This window comes from Melanerpes formicivorus, unplaced genomic scaffold (assembly GCF_026170545.1).
Source record: "Melanerpes formicivorus ecotype bairdi unplaced genomic scaffold, bMelFor1.0.p_v2 SCAF_14, whole genome shotgun sequence".
Lineage (NCBI taxonomy): Eukaryota > Metazoa > Chordata > Aves > Piciformes > Picidae > Melanerpes > Melanerpes formicivorus.
Window position 1 is genome coordinate 5,709,765 of NW_027142366.1, and position 24,472 is coordinate 5,734,236.

At 43.9% G+C, this 24,472-nt stretch overlaps 2 protein-coding genes across 19 annotated transcripts in view; one reads left to right on the top strand and one right to left on the bottom strand.

Moving 5' to 3' along the window:
• The window catches only part of CUNH7orf50 (chromosome unknown C7orf50 homolog), a 158,862-nt gene that overhangs the window by 60,248 nt on the left and 74,142 nt on the right, over positions 1 to 24,472 (top strand). The window lies entirely within an intron of this gene.
• The window catches only part of GPR146 (G protein-coupled receptor 146), a 61,118-nt gene that overhangs the window by 7,507 nt on the left and 29,139 nt on the right, over positions 1 to 24,472 (bottom strand). For 2 of the 8 annotated variants that reach the window (XM_068146704.1, XM_068146700.1), the window contains exon 1: positions 92 to 584. The exons of 3 other annotated variants lie outside the window; for them this stretch is intronic. The gene's annotated coding sequence lies outside the window, so the exon portion shown is untranslated. Of the gene's footprint in view, positions 1 to 91; positions 585 to 10,663; positions 10,772 to 12,393; positions 15,476 to 17,370; positions 20,823 to 24,472 lie in introns of those variants that run through there. 3 more of the 8 variants (XM_068146703.1, XR_010988357.1, XR_010988355.1) reach the window with 3 other exon arrangements.

A 24,472-nucleotide genomic window follows, 5' to 3' on the forward strand; every position in this document is an offset into this window, starting at 1 on the left:
AAGGGAAGAGGCTCCTGCCAGCCGCCGCTCGCTCTCCAGCCAGCCTTTCCCACGGCCCGACCTCGGCAGCCCTTGCTGTAAAGCCTCTTACCTTTAATTCACGTCTGACATTCCTCCGCGCTGCCGGACCCGAGCGCCTTGGCTCAGCAGCGTTGCCGCGGAGGGCAGCTGGCGGCACAGCCCCGGCTCGTTCCTCTCGGAGAACATGGTGCTGGCCCCTCGCAGCGTGCTGCCCTGCCAGCTGCCTCCGCTGCACTTGTTTTTCCTCTATAAGTTACTCACAAGTTTCTGCTTGGCTTGGCAGGCGGCAGGCCCCTCCCTTCCTCTGTTTACAGCCAAGCTCCAAGGAGGGAGGCTGCGCTCGGCTGGATGCAGCTCCCTTCAAGCCTCTGGGTTTCAGATTTACTACTTAAAATACATGGGCTGCTGGAGCACGCAGCTTTGTTATGGTATTGTCATCTCCACCCGGCTTCTCCGGGGACTCTGGAGAGGCTGTTCCATTCCCTGCAAGGGCAATCAACAGCTCTCCTTCAAGAGCGTGGGTTTTATTTTTAACCTGGGATCAGAATGTGTGGCTTTGAGGTTTCGTTTTTATAGGCCATAGATCCTAAACAATCAGCGCTTAAAAATGACTGCGCTGTGATGTGCACAGGTGCCTGTGCTGCTTGCGGAGATGAGCCAAGCTTGTAAAACGAGCCGGGAGGAAAAGGCTCTGAGCGTCTCCTTTGAATCTGGAAATCGTTTTGGTGTTGGGAAAAGGCACGGTGACACGAGCTTCGTTTTGTGATGCTCTGAAGGATTCCATTCCGTTTCCTTAAGGTGCAAGCAGTTCAAGAGTCACTCGCAATGATCTGTGTGTGTCTTCTCCAAACCTTTAAAATGGATCATTTCTTGAAAGAGTTTTTGAACTCGGATTTATCCCATACTGGAGGTTTTTTTTTTTACTGGGGTTGTTCTGTTTATATAGAAATATCTTAGACTAATAAACTCAAGATGTTCCCTTCAAAATAGATTTTAAATCCATACTGTTAACCAGAACTGAGAGCTGCTTTATCTTCTCCAAATAATTTGCCTTATATTGAGAGACTCTGAGGCTTTGTTCCATAGCAAATAAACAACAATGAAAAATGCCTTAATGAAAAATGAAGCAGGTGTTTATGGAATAAATACCAGAGAAATGCTAAAAATGGTTACTCAGTTCGAGTTTTACTCCATCTGACTGCGGTTTGGTGGGGGGTTTCTTTTTAGGCAGGACCTGTGCTGCTTGGTTTGTATTTAAGGATTCTTTGTGAATATTGTGAACCCACTGCAACTCCCAAATGGCAGAAAATGTCTGCATTCCTATTTGATACACAGCTCATGGGCAGAGCTGCATACGGACTGTGGATAGCTCTGTGCTCCAGACTCTGACATCAAACCTTTGCTGCCTCAAAACTTTAGAACACATTCACTGGGGAAAGAGCAAAGTAGGAAAGGTGTTAGTGTAGAAATACTTCTAGAGTGCTGATACTTGGCCAAAATCTGACTTCTTTACATGCCATAAAAGTTGAAGGTGGTTTTATTTAAGTGTGAATTAAGTACCTAAGAAAGACTTCTTACAATACTGCACAAAAGAGCATGTGGTGGCAAAGATTGTTTTAGAAAGGATGCATAAAATGAACTTTAATTGCTGAGAAAACCGAAGTGCTGCTTGGCTGGCTGTACAGAGTCAGGTGTGTTCAGATGTTTCCATTCAGAAGACAGCACTAAGTTGCAGAGCAGGTTGGTTAACAGTTTCAAGTGTGACCATTCTGCGTGCTTCTTATTTTATTTGGCTTCAGAAATGCCAAACGTTTATCCAGCTGTAGCACTCTCTCTGGCTCTGCAGATTTTTGTTTTGTTTAGACAATAAATGATTTGTCTACTTGCTCTGTTATCTGTATGTGAAATAGCCCTTATCGAGATTATCTAACCTCTGAATATGTGTTTTGACAAGTTGTAATATCATTATAAACCATACCTAGCTAATAAAGCTGTTGCCAACAAGGTAAATCTCTAAGTAAACCTTCATCAGGTGTTCTAAAGTTCCCACAGGATCTCTTAATTCCTGGAGACTGAGAGCTGAGGGTGCTGCAGAGGGGAAGGCTGAGTGCCACGTACAGCATTGCTGGATACCACAACCTTGCTCCAGATCAAGGCTGAGGAAACTGAAAAGTTTGACCAGAAGTGTTGCATAAATCAAGACTTAGCAGATTGACTGCTACATATTGGGGTTTGAAAAGTGCTGTCATAGTAAATATTACCTTTGGATTAATTCTGAGAATGTAAAATTAGGGACTATTGGCATTTCTGGAAAAAGAGCATAGCATACCTGCCTTCCCCTCGAGGGGAACACACTCTGAACTCTCAAGTGTGAGAGAATGAAGTGTCACACTGCTGTTACTTCTCAGCCTGGGTGACACAACATTTTTTCAGGCTTACTAGCTTATATACATACCATAGGGATTAACAGAAGACTTGTTGGCTGGATCTACAGAAAAGCAAAACTAGATTGCCCAGGTTAACTGTGAGGGGGGAAAAATGCAGCAGTGCAAGTGAGTAAGTTTCAGAATATACTTCCTTTCTGCAGTTGCTGAGTTGCTGCTATTTATTGTGTGATGGTACAGCTTAGATAAAATGCTTTTAGCATTAGTGGAGAAGAAAATCCTGCTTGGGTGCTGGGCTGAAAAACAAGCCCCTTCCAACCCTGTCATTTATGTCCTTGTGGTGCAATCATTGACCAGTTTGGCGAGTGGTACGTTGATAATTGATACTGGTTCCATTTTATAACGTAGTTAATTCAGTGTAATAGAATGTGAAAGAAGCCATGGCTGAAAAACAAGAATAATTGATATGAAGTAGCACGGACTAATAACCCTGTCTTGGATGTTCAAACAAGTACAAACAGAAAAGCAGGAGTAGGTCAGCTGGAAAGAGGGGGAGTTTTGTCTTTCTGCGGTAGCACTGTTTGTCCCTGGTCCTGCGAGAGGGAGCAGGGAGTTCACCACCCCTGGCAAGTGAACTCATGGGAAGAGCAGGATGCTCAGCCTCCTGGGCCCGCTGATTTCACCCTTGTCATTAGGCTCAGCCTTTGGTTTTCTAGACCCTTTCCCTTTGCAGGGTGAATGTGCTTTAGTAGCAACATACCAATAATTAAGCTTTTTAAAAAGGGAAAAAACCAACCTTTGACTCATAGACCTACTGCCTGCTCCACTACGATATCCCTTCACTTCTTACTCCTCTAATGCTTTCCCATGGGACCTCCCAGGCTGTTCTTAGGTGTGTTGAGTCAATAGGATAAACTGAATTCTCAAGAAATATAAGGGGATATACTTCTGTCCTATGGAATGAGTAGAATAGAATTAACCAGGTTGGAAAAGACCTTTGAGATCATGAAGTCCAACCTATTATCCAGCACTATCTAATCAACTAAACCATGGCACCAAGCGCCCCATCCAGTCTCTTCCTAAACACCTCCAGTGATGGTGACTCCACCACCTTCCTGGGCAGCACATTCCAATGGCCAATCACTCTCTCTGTGTAGAATTTCTTCCTAACATCCAGTCTGAACCTCCCCTGGTGCAGCTTGAGACTGGTCTTGTTCTGGTGCTGGTTGCCTGGGAGAAGAGACCAGCCCCTGCCTGTCTACAACCTCCCTTCAGGTAGTTGTAGAGAGCAATAAGGCCTCCCCTGAGCCTCCTCTTCTCCAGGCTAAGCAACCCCAGCTCCCTCAGCCTCTTTTCATAAGGCTTGTGTTCCAAACCCCTCCTCGGCTTTGTTGCCCTTCTCTGGACACATTCCAGCAACTCATACTTCTTAAATTGGTCTTTGCATTTTGACTTCTGTCATCCTTTGAGGTTATTCACTCTCCCTTTCCAGAAATTCTGAATATACATTGTTTTCAGGTCACTTCAAAACTTGGCTCCCTCCTGTGGGCCTCTCTGTCACTTGCTGGGTGACCTTTTTTATCATTCCACAGATGTTGGCAGCCACCATCCCTTGGCTATTCTTTCATTCTATAAGCACCATCCGTGTGATAAATCATCTGCATAGCAACTACCTGGTCATTCAGACCCCCCCCTTGTGCCATGATAATCTGCTTACTGTCCCAGCCTCTTGGCAACCTACTAAACAGATGTGATTTAATTTTTATTTAAAACCTTTTGTTTATATTATTATCATTATTCCATAGAACAGAAAAACCTATTAACAATGTCAGCTGCACACTTTGTTTTCTATTTGGAGCGTTCATCTCTGGGGAATCTGAGTTCATGTAAGGCCATGTTGTAAGTAGGTGTCTGCAAATTGCTGTCACAGGTCAGGAAGCATCAAGAAATAAATTCAGGTGCTCTTTTGTTTGGATGAAAGAAGAAAACTTAATTTTAGGTTATGGCAAGTGTTTTTGAAGATGCACATCTATAGATTAGATTTCATAGAATCATGGAATAGAATTGGTAGGGTTGGAAGGGACCTCAAGGATCATCTCGTTCCAACCCCCTGGGCAGGGACACCTCACACTAGATCAGGTTGCTCAGAGCCACATCCAGCCTGGCCTTAAAACCCCCCGGGCATGGGGCTTCTACCACCCTCATGGTGGAGAACTGGAGAACTTTATTCTGTCTTCCTAGTTCATACACATATTTTGGGCAATCTCTATCAGATGTGGATAGCTGTGTTTCCTTTCTTCTTCCTTTCTTCTCCTCTGTGCCCTCCCTCCCCCCCCCCCCCCCAATTTTTAAGCAGCTTAAAACTTATGAGAAGTAATGATATACAATGATATACTCAAATAAAGAAAGACCACAAAAAGATCCACTAGTCTGGATGCTGTAATCAGAACTGCCAAAGGGCATTTTTTAAGTGACTGTTCTATCTGTTAGACAGTGGCAGGGTGGAAGTGGTCTGGGAGGTTGTAATGACCAAATACTAGAAGGGTAGAAGAAATGCCTGCAAAATGGGGAAAGTAAGCTCTGTGGAGAGGAGATAGTCCAGCATTAAGGCCCCTAAAGATTTGGGTGGGAGGAGTCCCATGTTCAGACACAGATGCTATCTGCCAGGCACATCTGCCATGCCAGATAAATCCTCCTTTTTTATGCTGTTTATTTCTTTTTAATAGAGTCTCTGCAGGGGTTTGGTTGCCAATGGCTGTACCCCCCTTGCAGCTGCTCCGGAACAGCTGCATTGAGGGCTCTGCATGGGTTAACTCTATAAAGCCAGGCATGTTTTGTTAACTTCTCTCAGTGTCCCTGTATCAGATGAGTGTGACTGGTCTCCTGCTCCACCTCTTCCTGGCTTTAGCTTTATCACTGAATTCCAACAGAGCCTCTCTATGGAAAACCTGACGTATCTTTCTTACCTTTTTCGTGTGGCAAGGAAGCTGTCTGCCATACAGGGAACAGCTTTTAATACATCATAGATGTGTTGTGGGGTAAGATTTCATTACTACAGATAGTCAAATACCATATTCATGTGCAGCTCTAGAGCCAGCTCTTGGCAGAGTAAGGAAAGCTGATTGCTTATAAAGAGGGGGACAAACCTCCCTTTTTAGTTTTGCACTTTTGTTGTTGAGGGAGTGAGATCTTGGGGCTGGAGGAAGCACTTCCTGTGCTGGGCTTGTGTTCCATGATCCCCTTGTGCTTTCACCCTTCTACTCCACTGCTCCCCCTCAATGCCTGCTCTTTGTCTCACTATTTTGCAGCCCCAGCTGGGTCTTGCCCTATCCAACAACCCAGTCTTTTTTGCCCTCTCAAAGCATCCTCACAGTGTCTTCAGCCCACTGCTGCAGCAGCTCGTTGCTCCTTGGGCACCTGCTTTAAGGAGAAGTTGTGCAGGCTTGGGCATGTTCATGCAGTGGAGGGAACTATGTGGTGTGCTGGGAGGGGACCCAGTGTGGCCATGGGCACTTGGTAAACACTGCCTCCCTCTTGGGTACCCAGCTGAGACAGCACAGCCCCAACCCCTTGGCTTTCCTCACTCAGCGTGGACACGTGCCAGAGCCCAGGTGGGTGCTTAGACTCTCCTCCCAGGCAACCATCAACGGAACAAGAGGACACAGTCTCAAGCTGCACCAGGGGAAGTTTAGGCTCAGGGTGAGGAGAGAGTTCTTCACAGAAGGAGTTGTTGACCATTGGAATGTGCTGCCCAGGGAGGTGGTGGAGTCACCATCCCTGGAGGTGTTCAAAAATGGATCGGACGTAGCACTTAAAGCCATGGTTTAGTTAGTCGTGAGGTGTTGGGTGATAGGTTGGACTTGATGATCTCTGAGGTCTTTTCCAACCTTATTGATTCTATGATTCTATTCCATCAGGCAGAATGAATTTATAGAGCGGTTAGCTGAATTTGTCTGCAAGCCTTAACTGCCGGCTGGGGTTTGCCAGATGAGACACAATTTTGAGATGGCCAAATAGCCATTAGGTAATAATCTTCTTAAAAACCAGAGGTCAATGCAAAACAAACCCTGCAATTTTCCTAGTATTCATAATGCACTTCCACTAACTTACAGTGCATTGGATAATAGGAACAATTAGAATGAATGTAGTGTTAGAAAAGAGGCTTCAGAAGATGCTTCGAGCTCTGGATTTTATAAAGCTGACTAATTGTAATACCAGAGGTGGCAGCTTTAAAGCATCAGCAAAGTAAACAGCACCATTCAGAGTGCTGAGCTTGAACAGCCAATTAGCATTACTGCAGTTCCTGGGCCCCTGTTTGCAGAGCACCTGGAAGCTGATTTTGATGTAGGTACCCCACTTTCAAACTAAGTGGCAACAAAGGTAAACAAAATCGAGTATCAAGATGATTAAAAGGTGCCACAGACAGGTTTTTACCTGGTTCAGTGAAAAAATATACCTGAAAATGGAACTTCACAGAATCACCAAGGTTGGAAGAGACCTCAAAGATCATCAAGTCCAACCTGTCACCACAGACCTCATGACTAGACCATGGCACCAAGTGCCACATCCAATCCCCTCTTGAACACCTCCAGGGATGGTGACTCCACCACCTCCCTGGACAGCCCATTCCAATGGCAAATAAATCTCTCCATGAAGAACTTTCTCCTCACCTCCAGCCTAAACTTCCCCTGGTGCAGCTTGAGACTGTGTCCTCTTGTTCTGGTGCTGGTTGCCTGGGTGAAGAGACCAACCCCCTCCTGGCTACAACCATCTTTCAGGTAGTTGTAGACAGAATAAGGTCTCCCCTGAGCCTCTTCTCCAGGCTAAACAGCCCCAGCTCCCTCACCCTCTCCTCATACGGCTTGTGCTCGAGGCCTCTCCCCAGCCTCGTTGCCCTCCCTCAGGGGAGACCTTATTGCTGTCTACAACTACCTGAAAGGTGGTTGTTGCCAGGAGGGGGTTGGTCTCTTCTCCCAGGCAACCAGCACCAGAAGGAGAGGACACAGTCTCAAGCTGTGCCTGGGGAAGTTTAGGCTGGAGGTGAGGAGAAAGTTCTTCACAGAGAGAGTTGTTAGCTGTTGGAATGTGCTTCCCAGGGAGGTGATGGAGTCCCCATCCCTGGAGGTGTTCAAGAGGGGATTGGACGTGGTACATGGTGCCATGGTTTAGTAGTCATGAGGTCTTGGGTGACAGGTTGGACTTGATGATCTTTGAGGTCTCTTCCAACCTTACTGATTCTATGATTCCACGTAAAGAAGTCAGATTCTTGCCAATCAACATTAATGCAAACTATCCCTATTCTAGACATTGCAGTCTGAATTTATCCTGGGGACAGAGTGTCAAAGGTGCCCTGACTCTGCTGGAATTCCTCTGTAAATGAGCTGGCCTGGTGAGCTGGCAGGGTGGAAACAGCAGCTCTTATCTTAGCCCACTGTTTGTTAGCTTCACCCATACTTAGGACTTGTGACAGGGAGCACTGCTGATATTTGGCAGGGAGAAAACATTCCCCAGTGATATTTTGCTGCCAGTTGCAAAGACTGACAGGAGGCACAGATGGTAGTTTTCCTGGAAACCATAACATAATGCCATTTCCTATTAGAAACATTGGTGAGGGCTGACCTGGTGACTTCACAACGTCATGTTGACTGGGTAGGAAACTCTTGTGAAACAGACTCGGGCTGCAGGGACCAGCTTTCCAGTAAATGCAGAAATATTGACATAGTTCTTTCTCAGATAACATCTAGGAGAAAGAGTCTAAAAGTGGCTTGAGTCTGAAGGGGAAGATTGTCTCTCAGAAGTGCTGCACTAAGGCTGCAGTTCAGAATTCGTCACATCCACGGGAGATAAGCAAATACCTTTCTGATAACTGTCAGCAAGTCAGTGACATCTTGTTCTTGACACTCCTCTGGCTTTTAATTTCTAGTGCCTGGCAAAGGAAATACCATTTTTTTAGCTGCCTCTTGGATGGACTTGCATATTTACTGCTTGCATCTTACTCTATTTATGATGTCTGAAGAAAATATTTTGATTTTACATTGTAGGAGGGCTAATATAATAACAATGCTGGTCTAAGGGTGGCTATTATTAGACTGTAAGATTTGGAGTTTTCATTTACCTGGGGCTTGATACTTACTAAGGAGCATCTCACTGACGTTTATGGATCCTGATTTGTACATCTCTTGTTTGTCATCTGCCGCTCCCCACTCCACTCCATCAGTGACAGGGTTTGGGGCTTTTTTTTACCCCATATTAATGTAGATTTCCTACCAATAATTTTGATTTCTTGTAAGGCTCCTCATTGCACCTACATGCATTGCACCCCATAGGAAGCCTGCACTGAAGCAGGCTCTCGGCAGGAGCTGTGGACTCAGGAGAATAGAGTAGCCCGGGCTGGAGCAGGTTTGCTGACAAGACTTGTGACAGACACCGTAAGGAAACCATGCTGGAGCAGTTCATGAAGAAATGCAGCCCATGGAAAGGACTTGTGTTGAAGCAGGAGAGGAATCCTCCCTCTGAGGAAGGAGCAGCACAAACAGCATGTGATGTACTGACCATGACCCCTGTGCCACTGATGGGGAGGAGGCAATGAATTCTGGAGTAAAGTTAAACCTAGGAAGAAGAAAGGGGTGTTGGGAAGGTGCTTTAAAGATTTGGTTTTATTTCTCATTACCCTACTTTGATTTGATTGGTAATAAATTAACCTGATTTCTCCACATCAAGTCTGTTTTGCCCATGATGGTAATGGGTGAGTGATCTCTCCCTGTCCTTACCTCAACCCGGGAGCCTTTTGTTACGTTTTCTCTCCCCTGTCCTGCTGAGGAGCTGAGTGACAGAGGAGCTTTGGTGGGCACCTGGCATCCAGCCAGAGTCAACCCACACAAAAATAAATTCAGAATCTACTTCCTACTGTGCTAATGGGTGGAAGCTGAGGAGTAATTAGTTTGTCACAGAGCCAGTAATGATTGATAAATGGTTGTTCTTGAATAGCCCACACAGGCACAGGGTGCGTACCATGAGGAAACCACAGTTTGTGGGGAGGTCACTGGAGCCTGCTTGCCTATCGTCACTGCAATGGGCCTTCCATATTTCAGTTGTTGTGGAGAATATGCAGGGTATTTTGATAAAGCTCTTATCTGATGTTCAGATCCGACATGCAGAAGTTCAGATGACTCATTCTGATGTGCAGATCTCAAACACAAATGTTCACATGAATCACTTTGTCCAGACATTTGATTAACTTTTGGGGTTTTTTTTTTCTTCATCGTTTCAGCATCAGTCTGACTTCTGTTGAAGTCCACAGGATACTGCTTTGGCTTTAACTGATGGGGCCAATCAGATATGTGTGTGAAGGACGTGATGCTGGCGTGAGAAATAGGGTGCTGCCTTTTAATGCTGCCTTAGAAGTAGGATTCTGCCTTTTTATGCTGCTTTAGCACTTGCACAGAAAGGACATAAAGTTCATCTGACAGGGCCCTAAAGGAAAACAGGTCTTCTGCTAAGTACAGTAGCAAACAGATCTGCAAATACCATGGTGATGAGCCTAGTTAAAAATGCTTATGGAGGATGCAAAGGACAGCAGTCATTCTGCTTATTCAAAGCTGCTGCTGAAAGCACTTAGGAAGTTTTTTGGTGCTTTGAAGTTTGCCTTTGGCTTCCCTACTTTTATAATGTAATTGAGAATGCAGCCTAATTGTGATTAATTAGTTAATTAGTTACTGCTGTGTCTTTTAGCTGCTTTGTAGTGATATTTTCACAGTATGGCTTGCTGTGGTTTGTTATTGTGCTGTGAACAGAAGATTCACAAGTATCTCACTTTCATTGAGACCTTGTTTTGCTTTATTAAAGACTAATTAGATTAACTTTTCATCTGTTCCTTTGCTATACTTCTAGGTGTAATATATGGAAGAATTGAGATCTTGCATATTTAGAGCCATTAATAAAAACTTGAAGGCACATACTCAGCTCATAAAGAAACAGCAAATGAGAACTCCAGCCTAGGGTACAAGATCATGAAAATTGCTATGCAGAAGATAAAGCCTACTGTTACTTTCTGTTGGGCAACCAGATGAAAGTAGCAGCATGACCCATCTAAGCAATGATGGGTTTTTTTGCCCCCTAAAGATCTGTTACCTAAAAACTGAACATCACCTTCTGTTCATTTCCACTGATCCAAGGCTGACATGCATTCATGTGAATTGTTTCTAGGCTATGAACCCCCCCAAAAGCAGTCTAAAAGCTGGAACTTCTTAAAATCTCACCTGGTAGGCACCACCCTGTTGTTCCTTGGTGGCTGGCAGAAACATTTTGCCCATCAAGTCAGCCCCTTTTCTAGATGAGCTCAGCGGGAACTGCAGTATCTCATTTCTCTAGTGGGGATAAACAATGGGAGAGCTCAGGGAAGGATCGCTGACGCCGCTGCGCTGCCCTGGGCAGTGGCACTGAACTTTGTGTATACATGTGACTTCCCCTGCACATACATCCACCTAATCCTTTAAGCTTCAGCTGCATGCTCTTACTGGTGTGGAGGGCTGCTGCACAAACAGGGGGCCTGATCCCTCCTACCACACTGTGCTGTGTACCCAGGTCACAACTACGAAAGAGGGGTTTAGGCTTCTTTATTTTTGGGGGTGGGGGAAGGACAAACTGAAAGGATCTTGGTGTGGCTTGATGTGGTAGTTTTAGGCTGTGCCTAGAAAAATTTTCCACAAATCTTGAGCAGAAAGTAGAAGAATGTAAATAAAGTGATATTGGATGTGAAAAGGAAAATAATGAGAGGGTCTGAATTATCCCATTGGAGAGATACCTAACATAAAGGTACTTTTGTACATGCTTTCTCTTTTCACTTCCTTGGCTCTGGCAGATACTAGGTGGCTCCTGCTTAGCTGCTGCTGACCTTGAATGCATATTTCTTGTGGTTAAGTACTAACAGCAGCTCTCTGCTTTTCACCTTTCTTCTCTTGTCCCATGTACAGGGGGGAGAGTATGGAAGCAGGGAGGGGGAAGCTGCTGGTAGCCCCCTGGTTTTGTCCACAGGGCTGCTTGTGTTGTTTATAAATGCTATATATATGTGTGTGTAAATGTTGTATAATTTCATAGAATCAACCAGGCTGGATAAGACCTCAGAGATCATCAGGTCCAACCTATTACCTAATACCTAACACTTCATGACAACTAACCCATGGCACCAAGTGCCCCGTCCAATCCTTTTTTGAACACCTCTGGGACAGTGACTCCACCACCTCCCTGGGCAGCACATTCTGGTGGTCAATTACTCTTTCTGTGAAGAACTTTCTCCTCACTTCAAGCCTAAACTTTCCCTGGTGCTGCTTGAGACTGTGTCCTCTTGTTCTGGTGCTGGTTGTCTGGGAGAAGAGACCAACCCCCAGCTGTCTACAACCTCCCTTCAAGTAGCTGTAGAGAGCAATAAGGTCTCCCCTGAGCCTCCTCTTCTCCAGGCTAAACAACCCCAGCTCCCTCAGCCTCTCATAGGGCTTTTGCTCAAGACCTCTCACCATATTCATTGCATTTCATGTTTTAGATTGTAGTTTTGCTTATATAGCTTATTATATTTGCTTACAATATAGCTTCATTTTCTTTCAACTGAGCTGGTCTGGGAATTTGATGTTGGGAGGTAATTTCAACCCACCACACTCGAGAACAGCTCAACCTTTGTTGTAGTTATGTAATGGCAGACAAATAGTTGTGCATCAAGCCAGGAGAGCTTCTTTTTTGGTACAGGAAAAGAATTTCTACCATGGGAGTAGGTAGTCTGCAAAGCTGTGCATGTGAAGAGAGTTAGAAACCAGGAGCAAATTAAACTAAACTGGCAAAAATGTTATGTTAGTAAAACTTGGTTTTCTTTAGAGCTACTCATCACAGCTGTGTTTGTTGGGAGTCACATCCCTTGCAAAACAATGCTATTAGCAAAAGCACTTGGCCTCTGCAGAGTTTAGACAGCAACCAGCATTGGAGCTGAAAAAGAGCCAATGTATGCCTTATAAAAGACTTTAAGCCTCAGAATTACTTTAGGCATTCAAAAAGAATAATTAAAAGCAAGAGAAAAAAAAAATCCCAACCAAAAGTAAGGGAAATGCTGCTGCTATATCATCTCACTTTAATGAGCTGGTAGGTAAATGGAAATTTTTTCCATTTGAATAAAAATGTCATGGTTCTGCCTGCTCAGCCTGAATACAAATAGTCCTTAAATAAGTTGCCTTTTTAAACTGTAATGAAGAAATAATCGATGTTTCCTCCCCAAAGCAGTAAAGTTTAATATATGGTTTACTTAATCCACCAAAAAAAGGAGTTGACCCCTAAAATGAATGAAGGATTGTGTTAGGCATGTATGTAGCATTTCCATTTTCTTTGGTGTATGTAGTATTAGAATAGGATAGGATAGAATAGGATAGGATAGAATAGAATAGACCAAGTTGGAAGAGGCCTTCAAGATCATCGCATCCAACCCATCATCCAACACCACCTAATCAACTAAACCATGCAACCAAGCACCCTGTCAAGTCTCTTCCTAAACACCTCCAATGATGGTGACTCCACCACCTCCCTGGGCAGCCCATTCCAATGGGCAATCACTCTCTCTGTGAAGAATTTCTTCCTAACATCCAGTCTGAACCTCCCCTGGTGCAGCTTGAGACTGTGTCCTCTTGTTCTGGTGCTGGTTGACTGGGAGAAGAGACCAGCCCCCATCTGGCTACAGCCTCCCTTCAGGTAGTTGTAGAGAGCAATAACTCGATGATCTTTGAGGTCTCTTTCAACCTTAGGAATACTGAATACTGAATACGGTCTCCTCCCCTGAGCCTCCTCTTCTCCAGGCTAATCAACCCCAGCTCCCTCAGCCTCTCCTCATAGGGCTTGTGTTCCAAACCCCTCACCAACTTTGTTGCCCTTCTCTGGACACCTTCCAGCAAGTCAACATCCTTCCTAAACTGAGTGGCCCAGAACTGGACACAGTACTCAAGTTGTGGCCTTAACCAGCCTTATTTTATATCATTAGCTGCTTATTTTTATTCTTACATTATCTTCTCTACAGCTTCACAATAGGGCTCTACGACAGACTCCATGATTATAAACACCTGAGGACTTCTTTGCTTGTCAGTATTTGCAATCTAAGTATTTACATAGTTCAGTTATTTTTTGGTTCCTTTTCACTAAGCCTTTATTACTTATAGCAAAAAAGAAAAGAAACAACTCAATTCTCCATTTACAGTCTTTATAACATAGCTGCTCTGCTTCTGGGTCCCCCATTAACATTTTCCATGAAACGTTCTGCTGCTGGAGATTGGTCACATTGTTAAATAAACAAGCACTTCTTTAATCTCAGAAGTCATATTTCCATGAGAAGACAGCGTGGGGCAGCCCAGGATTATGCTTTTTGGTTTAATGGTTTGTAATATTTCATGCTTATCACTTGGTTAAGCTATTATGTATGGCTTGTGTTTTGAAGCACAGAGCACAAACCCCCAAACGGGGATGATTTACATTTGAGCAAATCTCAGTGACAGTTAGGCATGGAGTTGAGGGTGGAGCATGCTTTCCTTTTGAAACTCAGACCTCATAAACTTTATTCTATGGGCTTTTTGCTGGAGAAAAATGCAGAGACTGGGAGATGGAATAGTACTCCTTTGGTCTCCAGGGAGAGCAGAAGGTAATAATGTGGCTCCTTCGAGTCTGCTGCTCTCTGGGTTTTATAGAGGCAACTGCTTAGCTCTTGTAGGCCCCACCAGTCCATCACTTCTTTCACTCTGCAGTGCCCACATCTTAATCGTTATCACATTATCCTGGTCAGATTTGTCTAGCACACTTTCCCTGAGGCTCATTTGAATGTAGCAATGCAAAATCCCCTACAGAGTTATGCTGTGTAACTCTCACTTGCCACTGATGGCAGTAACTTGGGGTAGTTGTGGGGCAGAGGAGACTCTTGTGCTTTGACCAAAACCATCCAGATGTCAACAATACAAATACCTGCAGAGCTTCACCAGATATTTCTTGTGGCAGTCCCACAGGGTTTAGTGCTGAGACTCAATCCTGGCCAGAGAGCTGCAAGGGGACTTGTAGCAAGCAGTGAACAAGGATGTTGATTCATGAGGGTTACTTTAGTGACTTATTTTTTAACTCTGCCTCATTGAAAAGCAAGCAAATGCCAACCTCATGGCTAACAACTCTCTCTGTGAAGAACTTTCTCCTCACCTAAACTTCCCCTGGCACAGCTTCAGACTGTGTCCTCTGCTCTCACAGAAGCCTTTGGGGTCTTCCTCACATGCTTAATTTTCAGACAAAGTATACTGTTGCTATTGGCTTGATTAACTTGCTGAATTAAATATGGCAGATCCTTATCCATCCTCTCCCAAACACAGTTCTCACTACTGATGGCTCTCTGAAGTTAGTGCACAGCCCTAAAATGCCTAATTACAAGCAACTGTTAATATCAAAGCTGTATTGGAGCAGTGCAGGGGTTTGTTTACAGAATAATGTGTAGTGGTTCAGATGATGAAGTCCTCAAGTGTTTGAGGTGCTGATGGTGCTACATCTGATCTGAATTGATAGACAGTTCTGGTAGTATCTTTTACTTACAGGGGCTAAATAAGACACAAGCTAAGGTTTGATCTGTTTGGTGTTGTTCAGCAATATAAAGACTTGCAGAAGTTTGCCTTTTAGGAGTGCTCTGTGCAGTAGCTGAGCTAGGGTTAGTGATTCAGAGGGATTAAACAAATCACAAGGATAAAGTGAAAGCAGTTATTTAGGACTGTGGTTGCCAGAATATTATTTTTATGAGCTGAAGAGGTTTTGTTGAAGCATCACTGTGCCATTAGTGAATTAGTGGGTGCACATTCCGGCCCTTTATACTCATGTGTAAATTGTCTGTAAAGAATAGCTCTTCATATAAAAGGAATATTCCTCAGTGTGCTTTTATCTTAAGCTGAAATGATGATAGGTTCAGAGGAGCCCACACAGTTGGAGGTACAAGATAAAGAGACTGGTGTGGGCAAAGATCTCCTTGTTCGTCACACGGTATGCAGCCGGTCCCCGCTGATATTTCTTCCCATTTTTCACTGCTGTTGTTTTAAGGATAAAAATGAGATTTAATATTAATGGGATTCATTCAGGACTGTGTGCTTGTGTTTTATCTTAGTGTGAGTATTCAGCAAGTTCATATTTGGTCATAATTCTGAAACTGCTTTGGTAATTACTTAAAGAAAAAAAGGAATGTGAGGAAAAAAAGGAGGAATGTGCAAATCAGCTGAAGTAAGCAAGACTTCCTTGCAAGTTTTAGCTTAGTTGCTTCAGAACAGCACAACTCTTAGTCCTTTTCATTGTTCTTTTTTAATCTGCTACAATAATTCAGGTTGTGAGAACTGTGATGGAAAACTTGAAGAAGGTGACCACAGTTGCACTGCTGCTGCAACCCCATTAATCATACATTCCCTCCTCAGAACCTGCGTCTCTGGTTTGAGTAACTCCAGCAGCTTTCCCCAAGGGCTCTGTGCAAAGGAGCTCTGGTGAAACCTGCTGTGGTGGCTGGGATCTACCATGGCCTCGGTAGGACAGACTCAACCTCCCTTCTGGTGAGGCCTCAGCAAAGGGATGTGATGTGGCTGGCTGCTGTCCCACAGCTTCATTACCAAAGTGGGCCACAAAGGGTGCACCCTTCTAAGGGGTGTTGCAGTGCACTCAAACTGCTTGAATGTTATTTGCCTTGTGCCAGCTCTGTTGTTACAGGAGTGGGAACCTCCAGCACAGACAGTGGCAAACAGGCTGGGAGAGGAGCGATAGCATCGGGATCCATCATAGCTCCTTCCTCTGCTGGCATGAGTCCGGATCCTCATGTGCTTTAGTGAAAATCCCTCAGACCCAGCTGATTCAGAGAAGCTTTCCCAGAGCATTCAGAGCTTGTGATTCAGTTCAGTAGCTTGCCTTTTAGTTCTCTGCTTTGAAAAGGCTGCGATTCTGTTTCAGAAACATGATTCTGTGCTGAAAACCCAGGACAAAACCTGACAGTTGCATCCAATGGGAGTGATTATGGCAAGGCTGAAGTGCTTGTGTCTCTTGTAGTCAGTAGGCTTCTTAACTTGGCCTCCTTTATATTTGACCTCTGATTTGAATGGCCAAACGGCTGAAATTCACTCTTCAGTGGCTGCTTGTGTGGCTGTATGAGATGTACTCTGGTGCACCTGTGTGCATCTTTTCTCTCTGCATACTTTGGATAATTGTATTAGCTAGTGTTTGAAGATGTCATTAGACATTAAACCAGTTTATTTAGCTATTGGGGGCTAATCCAAACATTAGAATGCAATGCACTGCTCCTGACCTTTTCCTGCTACCAGGCTTTCAGCAGCTCTTTCCTTTGCAGACCTCAGGTAGCAGGGATGGAGGAAGAGCTTTAATCTTCTGAGTGTGTTTTGCGAGGACTATGGGACAGGCTGAAGGCAATACAGCTTACTTTGCAGCACAGGAGAAACAGGAGAGAAATATAACAAAAGGAAACGTCCATGGCCTTACTCTCTTCCCTAATAAATGCTTGAATGCAGTCTCCCCACTGCCAGCCCTTCAAATAACATGTAAAGCAGCATGACTGCATGCTCAAGACTGTGGCTGGCTATCCAGATTTCATTGCCAGCTGACCATGAAGTGCTCCTAGCTTCTGAAATCTGACTAAACATTGTTTCTTGAAGCCTTCCAGATTTTGGTGACAAGTCTTCCACAAAAATCTTTTTAAGATGAGGTTGCATGATAGAAGAACTATTTCTTTTAAAGGATATGGAGGATGGGAATGGGAGTTAAAACATCATTTCCTCTAGCTGTCCATTTTCCTATTGCCACTAGGTTCATTTGCTAATACAAATCAGTAATAAATCTCTACCTCAGCAGATACTTTGATAATGTAAATCTATTTTATTTGTTGTTAATAGCAAATTTTAAAGGGAATGGGAAGAAAAAAAACCAACCCAAAACCAGAAGAAGAATGTAACAAAAAATGTTGACCTCAATGAATAAAACTTGGACTGCTTGTACTATGAGAAAATGAGATAATGATGGCTATAAAATCCTGTGCTGAAAGAATGAAAACAAACAACATCCATGCCATGTGGAAACAGGAGAGAGCATTACATTAGGCCAGATTCACCAAAATCTGTTCTCTATAGTAATTCTTAATAACATGGGGCTGCTTGTTTGGTGGGTTGGTTTTTTTTTTCAGTCAAGGACTAAAACTCTCCTGGAGAGAGTGTTCCTGGAGTTTTTGGCAGCAGTGTGGGAGGATGGTTTACAAACATTCCACACCAGGAAAATATTTGGAACCCAGCAATGGGGTGTTTGGCCACTGTTCACTGCAGGCAGCATTAGGTGCATTCTTTTTTTGTTGCATTGCAGCCATCTGGCAGGTGAGAGCTCCATTTGTGTGTTAACAAATGAAGATTTCCTAGCCAGCCTGCTCTGCAATCATTCCATGTGAAATATGATTTTAGGTTTGCTCTTATTTTTTTGGAGGGGGGAGGGGAAAAAAAAGGCATGTTAGAACAAAGGGTTAAACCATCAGTTAAGTACATCACAATAACACTGCTAAGTACTCCAAGCCATTGTGGAGTTTGATTCTTTGTTGCTAGATTTTTAGAATAGGGTGTTTTTTTTTTCTCCCTTTCAGCAATAGCTAAATGGTTTTCTTAGATTGTGTGTTCCACAAACCCTATCAGATCAGTCTAATAAAGCTCAGCGTTTTCTCCAGTGTCTGAAATCCTACTACAAAGAGCGCTTGGTCTTAAGAGTCTGACACAAAGGAGAAATAAAAGGATGAAATAATAACACCACTAACTTGCTTTAATTAATTGTATGTTTCTGTACTTAAGCTTAAAGGGTGGAAGATATTGCTTTAAAGACTACCTACAAAACTGGTGAATGAGCAGCCACTCAGGGTGCCACTTCAAAGAGAAACACCCAAAAGAGCAACAGAAGGGAAGCTGCTTTTGAATTCCCTCAGTTCCTCCTGGCAGCCCAGAGTCTGCAAAGGAAAGCAACCTAGAAATGGTTATTTCCTTTTGTGTTAGTTACATCAGCAGCTCCCAGCAAATAGAACTGGCAGTGGAGCAGCTATACAAAGACCCACTTAATAACCTCTGCCTACCATAGCTGCTACCTGACTTTGTTTTTCCTTCCTAGCTAGGGGAGATTGCTCTCGCTGTCTCCAGACAAAAATCTGATCAAATTCGGGAGCCAGTTACAGCTCTCACTGGTGCACTGCTGCACACATTCAGATTCAAAAAGCCTTTGCAGTTACTCCAGAGTATACTTTATTTCTGAAGCCAGCAAACAGATCTTGCTTTCTACTGTTCTTCTGTTTCTCAGATTTCTCTGTGCACAATATTGCTGCAGTTAATACTAAAGAAGTAGGGAAAAGTATCTGAAGATGGAAACCTGATCTTCATAAGATTGCTCAGTCTTTCCTTCAGGATCACTTGAAGCTCCAGGAATTGTACTTTCATGCCTTTCATCCTATGCTATTCTTAAACTTTGCAGTCATGCTGAGCTTCTATGAACCAGCATCCAAGATGCAGGCTGGTACTTTGTTCCTGTAGACGACAGCTCCAGATGCTCAGCATCCTTTGTTTTGGCAGTTGTGCTCTTTGCCCCTGTCTGTGCTAGCCATCCTCCCAGATACCCACTATACACTGTGCCATGACCTAGCCAGCTAGAGGTTTGCTGTTGCCCTCTTTGCTTTCTTCCCACAGCTGTACTAATGGCCTTGTCTTGGCTTTGGGACTCCAGTTTGTGATTTACTGGTTATAGAATTCTGGGATTCCCTGTGTGCACTCTCATTATCTCAGGCATCAGCTTTATCATCACTGCAGAGGTGTTTTACTGCCATCATTTAACAGACAGTTAGGTGATTGGAAGGTAGCCAGTACTGATAATACAAGAGGTAAAAAGGATTGAGAAAATATATGCATTTGGCAGTTCCAACCATTTTGTACACTTCCTTTAGGTGAAATTAGACTTGGAGAGGGGGGACTTGCAGCAAATATAAAACTCTCAAATGTCACCTGCGGCCAACTTCCACAAACTTTGTTATCATTACCTCTGTAAGAATTAAAAGTCAGGCCTTGTAGTCCAGGGCAGCAAATATTGTCAGACAATGTATAATGGGAATTTGTAAGAGCCAATATTTAACATCTTGAAATGAGAAGCATCCAGGATAATTTCTGAAATCACTTCCCTTGAATTCAGTATACATTACAACAAGATATGAAGGTAAATATTAAGGTATTTTCATCAGATGGCTTGAAATTAATCTTTGGATTCCCTTTAAAAAAGGAAATGACTTTTGGGTGATGGAGAAACAGGGTCCCCTCCATATTGTTACTGCTCTGCAGTATGGCAGAGAGAGAAAAATCACCTAGAAATAATAATTCCATTTCTGGCCTTTAAATTACCTGGTTTAGGCCTTAATACTGCAAATTAACATGGGATAGCTAGATGCATATATAGAGGCAGAAGAAAACCACTGAAATTAGCAGGGCTGGCTCTCGCAGGGCTGTTTGCAGGGCTTGTGTTTGTTTGTTTGGAAGTGTTTTAGGATGCTTTTCCCAACGAAATACATGATGCTGCACACATGACATGTGAGTAGTACCAAGCTTCAAACCACCTGCCAAAGCAGCTTCCCCCTTTGCCTTGGTGAGGAAGTTCTCTTTGATTCTGCTTGTATTCAAAGCATGCTGCTGGGGAGTCGCGGAACATGTATCTGTTTAAACCGAATTCAAAGAGTATCACGAACTGACACCTGCTTAAGTCTTTAATTAAAAGTGGCTTAATCTCTAACAATCTCTACATACATAAGCAGAAAGTGTCTGTGTTTAATGTGTACTTTGAACTGCCATTCATTTAGAAATCAAAGATTTGTAAATGAAACACAGTGTGCTAGACATGATGATGTCTGGCTGGAATCCCTTCTTCTTGGCACAGCTTAGTTTTCCTGGTGTTTTCAGTGCCTGGGAGTACATTCTCATTAGCAGTCATGTATAGAGGGAAGATACAAAAAGAAGGCTATCTCAAAACAAATAACAAGTGTAGCAACTGTATTTGAAACATGCTTAAAAGAAGCAGATATATACAGTGGGACATGTGGAGAATTGCTCCTTCTTGGAAGGGTCAGCAGAGGGAATGTTGTGTTGATTTCCAGATGTGTATACCCTAGAGAAAGAGCTGTTTTCTGTATTTTTATTCCCAACTGTGTGGCTTTTGCTGGGATATGCCTTAAAATTCAGGACTGATCTTTGTTCAGTTACTGTTCAAGCTAATGTTCATATTCTCTTTCTCCTCTCTCTCAGCTTCCCTCCTCCAAAAAGACCTCCTCAGTGTTCTTGAAACAAAATGCATTGAAAGTCTTGTTATTTTCTTTTCTGTCTTTGGTAGCTGGGGATGATAAATGACAGTAAGTGATAATAAGTATTGATTTTAACTACTGGAGACAAAAAGAGGAATGGAGAGCAGCCTCTTCAGTTTTGCAGATCTATAGTTTCAGTTATCCCTACTCACTGGTGGCATCTGTAATGATTTCCAGTATAACAGCATGTGTGATCCCACCTCTGCTGTCCTCACAATCAAGATTAGCATGTTGAGAACCTCAGCCTCTCTCACAAACAGAAAACATTAGTAATGATTTCTTTTTTCCTTTTTTGCATAGTGAACATGCTCTCATCTGGCAGGAAGGGAGACTGAAACTTCCTAAGGGAAAGATGAACCAAGTGTTTTAATTGGTGAGGAGAAGGAAGTTGGTAGGGGGATTGTTATAATAATACAGAAATGAATATGAAGGGGGCATAGATCTTAGCAGGCATCAGAAAGGAGACTGGGGGCAAGTTGGAGATACAAAGCTCCATGGTGATAAAGGGAGAAGGGTAAATGGTGAGGGAGATATGGATAATGAAAGGAGTCCTGGCATTTATGTGGGTGGGGAGGTGGCACATGTACAAACCAATGGGGTGGATCTGGGGGATATGAGGGAATCCCTGGTACAGGCAGTGAGGTTGTCTTGTATGAGCTTGCAAGCCTGTAACCCTTCTGACATGCTCCCCTTCTGTATCTTGAATCATTGCAGTGTCTGTCTTATGTATGTGTTGAGTTAAATTACTAGCAAAGATGTGTGGAAATGTATCCAGAAAGGAGATGAACATCCCTTGAAAACATTTCAGGGCTGATCTTTGAGAGTACAATGTTAAAGGCTTCTGCTTTGCTTTTGATCTCCTGCAGAGCTCACCAAACTAGTTTTGGCTAAGACAAGACAGCACAAAGAACTTTGGCTCAATTTAAATGTGAGCAGTTGTCCTTTTAGGCTGGAGACTTGAATTCTGAAATGTTAGGTTTGGGTTTTCTTCTTACAAACTTACTCTGGCAGGGGGGTTGGGCTCAATGATCTCCAGAGGTCCCTTCCAACCCCTCTCCTGTGATCCTGGGGTCAATAAGACTAACCTTTTATCTTTTTTAGCCCTCAGTTAAGTGTTTTTCAGGTGTATACCTTGAAGAGTTTTCTCTAGACCACTAAAAGGATGGCTCTCCATGGAGCTGCATGCGTGTATCAGGTCTATGACCAGCCATCAGTCAAGAATTTAAACTAGAAGCTTGTCTTGCTGTAGCTGATATCTTACTCAGGAGATCCTCTCTGTTTTTACACATAGACTCTTAAGATTAGTGTGGTTGAGTATATTGAAAGTAATAAAAAACAGACACAGGAAAATGGTTGCATGTTTAAAACAACAACAACAACAGAAAAAAAAAAAAAGGTAAAATGAAAGAGGAAGTGCATCATTTATTATAACACCATGTAGGCTAATGAAAAACATACTGCAGGCTGGAAATTTGTTAAGAGCTGAGCTCAAAAGAAACAGAAAAGCAAGTTTCCATTCCCCAAAAAAATGCCTTGGGGCCTCTGGCTGAAAGCTTGTGGCTAAAGAGGCCCTATGGTACACTGACATAAAAAAAATAACTGCTCCATAAATGTTCACCTCCTGTTTCACAAACAGTTTGAAATAAGGCTTTTAAGAAGTGTTACCTATTGATAGTGACTGTACTTTATCAAAGTAAAAAGGAGGCCGGTGCATTTATGACTGGATTATGAAACGCTGGGGAGATAGGCGCTGGGCACAATAATGCTGCATTCCCTGTACACAGGAGAATGTGAAAAGCTGAAGCAACTTGAGGGGGCTGCAGAGCAGCACTTTATTAGAATAAACCTTTACTAGAATAAACCAAACCAGATTGGAAGAGACCTTCAAGATCATCGTGTCCAACCCATCAACCAATCCAACCCACCCAAACAGCTAACCCATGGCACCAAGCACCCCATCAAGTCTCCTTCTGAACACCTTCAATGACGGCAACTCCACCACCTCCCCGGGCAGCCCATTCCATAGTGCAGTCACTCTCTCTGTATAGAACTTCTTCCTAACATCCAACCTGAACCTCCCCTGGCGCAGCCTGAGACTGTGGCCTCTTGTTCTGGTACTGGGTGCCTGGGAGAAGAGACCATCATCCGCCTGTCTACAACCTCCCTTCAGGTAGTTATAGAGAGTGATAAGGTCACCCCTGAGTCTCCTCTTCTCCAGGCTAAGTAGCCCCAGCTCCCTCAGCCTCTCCTCATAGGGCTTGTGTTCCAAACCCCTCACCAACTTTGTTGCTCTTCTCTGGACTCGTTCCAGCAAGTCAACCTCCTTCCTAAACTGAGGGGCCCAGAACTGGACACAGTACTTGAGGTGTGGCCTAACCAGTGCAGTATACAGGGGCAGAATGACCTCCCTGCTCCTGCTGGCCACACTGTTCCTGATGCAGGCCAGGATGCCATTGGCCCTCTTGGCTGCCTGGGCACACTGCAGGCTCATGTTCAGCCTACCATCGACCAGCACCCCCAGGTCCCTCTCTGCCTGGCTGCTCTCTAGCCACTCTGACCCCAGCCTGTAGCACTGCATGGGGTTGTTGTGGCCAATACAACCCCTTGGTACTGGCAAAAGCCTGACACTAACTTCACATAATTCCTGGCTCCTGGTTCTCTGCTCATTAGGTTGGACTTGATGATCTCTGAGGTCTTTTCCAACCCGGTTGATTGTATGATTCTATGATTAACTAGACCGAGGTGAACAACTCTCCTGCTTCCCACCACTCTGAGCAGGTGCCAGCCCTGGCACTTCAGCACATTTTTCAGGCTCTGTGCAAATACATCTTCAGACTGTTGATGGTATTTGCACCATTAGTGCTCAAATGGATGTTACTGACCGTTAAGAGAGGACTGAGTTTTGTGTCTCTCTCTTTTTAATGCTTGGCTTTCTTAAAGGTGTGTTCTGTAGAGTTAGCCCAGGGTGACTGACCAGGTGTTGGCTTTGTCTTTCTCCTTCTCCCTGACCAACCCTTGTCACTGCATGAAAATCATTGAAATGGGCCGTGAGATTTCAGGCAGTTTTAACTGTGATGATGGCCCAATGGTGGAGGTGGTGGGGACAGGATGACAGCCTTGATTCCTTCTTCCCATGCACTGGCAGTTTGCAGAAATAATGCCCATTAATCCCTCTGCTGATGTCATAGAATCACAGAATCAATAAAGCTGGAAAAGACCTCAAAGATCATCAAGTCCAACCTGTCACCCAAGACCTCATGACTACTAAACCATAGCACCAAGTGCCATGTCCAGTCCCCTCCTGAACACCTCCAGGGACAGTGACTCCACCACCTCCTTGGGCAGCACATCCCAATGGCTAACAACTCTCTCTCTGAAGAACTTTCTCCTCACCACAAGCCTAAACTTCCCCTGGCACAGTTTCAGACTGTGTCCTCTTGTTCTGGTGCTGGTTGCCTGGGAGAAGAGACCAACCCCATCCTGGCTACAACCTCCCTTTGTGTCCCTCCAGTCCGTTTCTGCACTTGTGGATGACAGAGGTTCCCCTACCTGGCAAGAAGCCCTGGAGTGCCTCAGGATCACAGAACACTTCCATGAAGTCCAGATTTCACAAACTTAGGAAGGTGTAGTAAATTGGATGTGTCTTTGTATGAGACTGCTTAGGATACCCAGCTGGTGA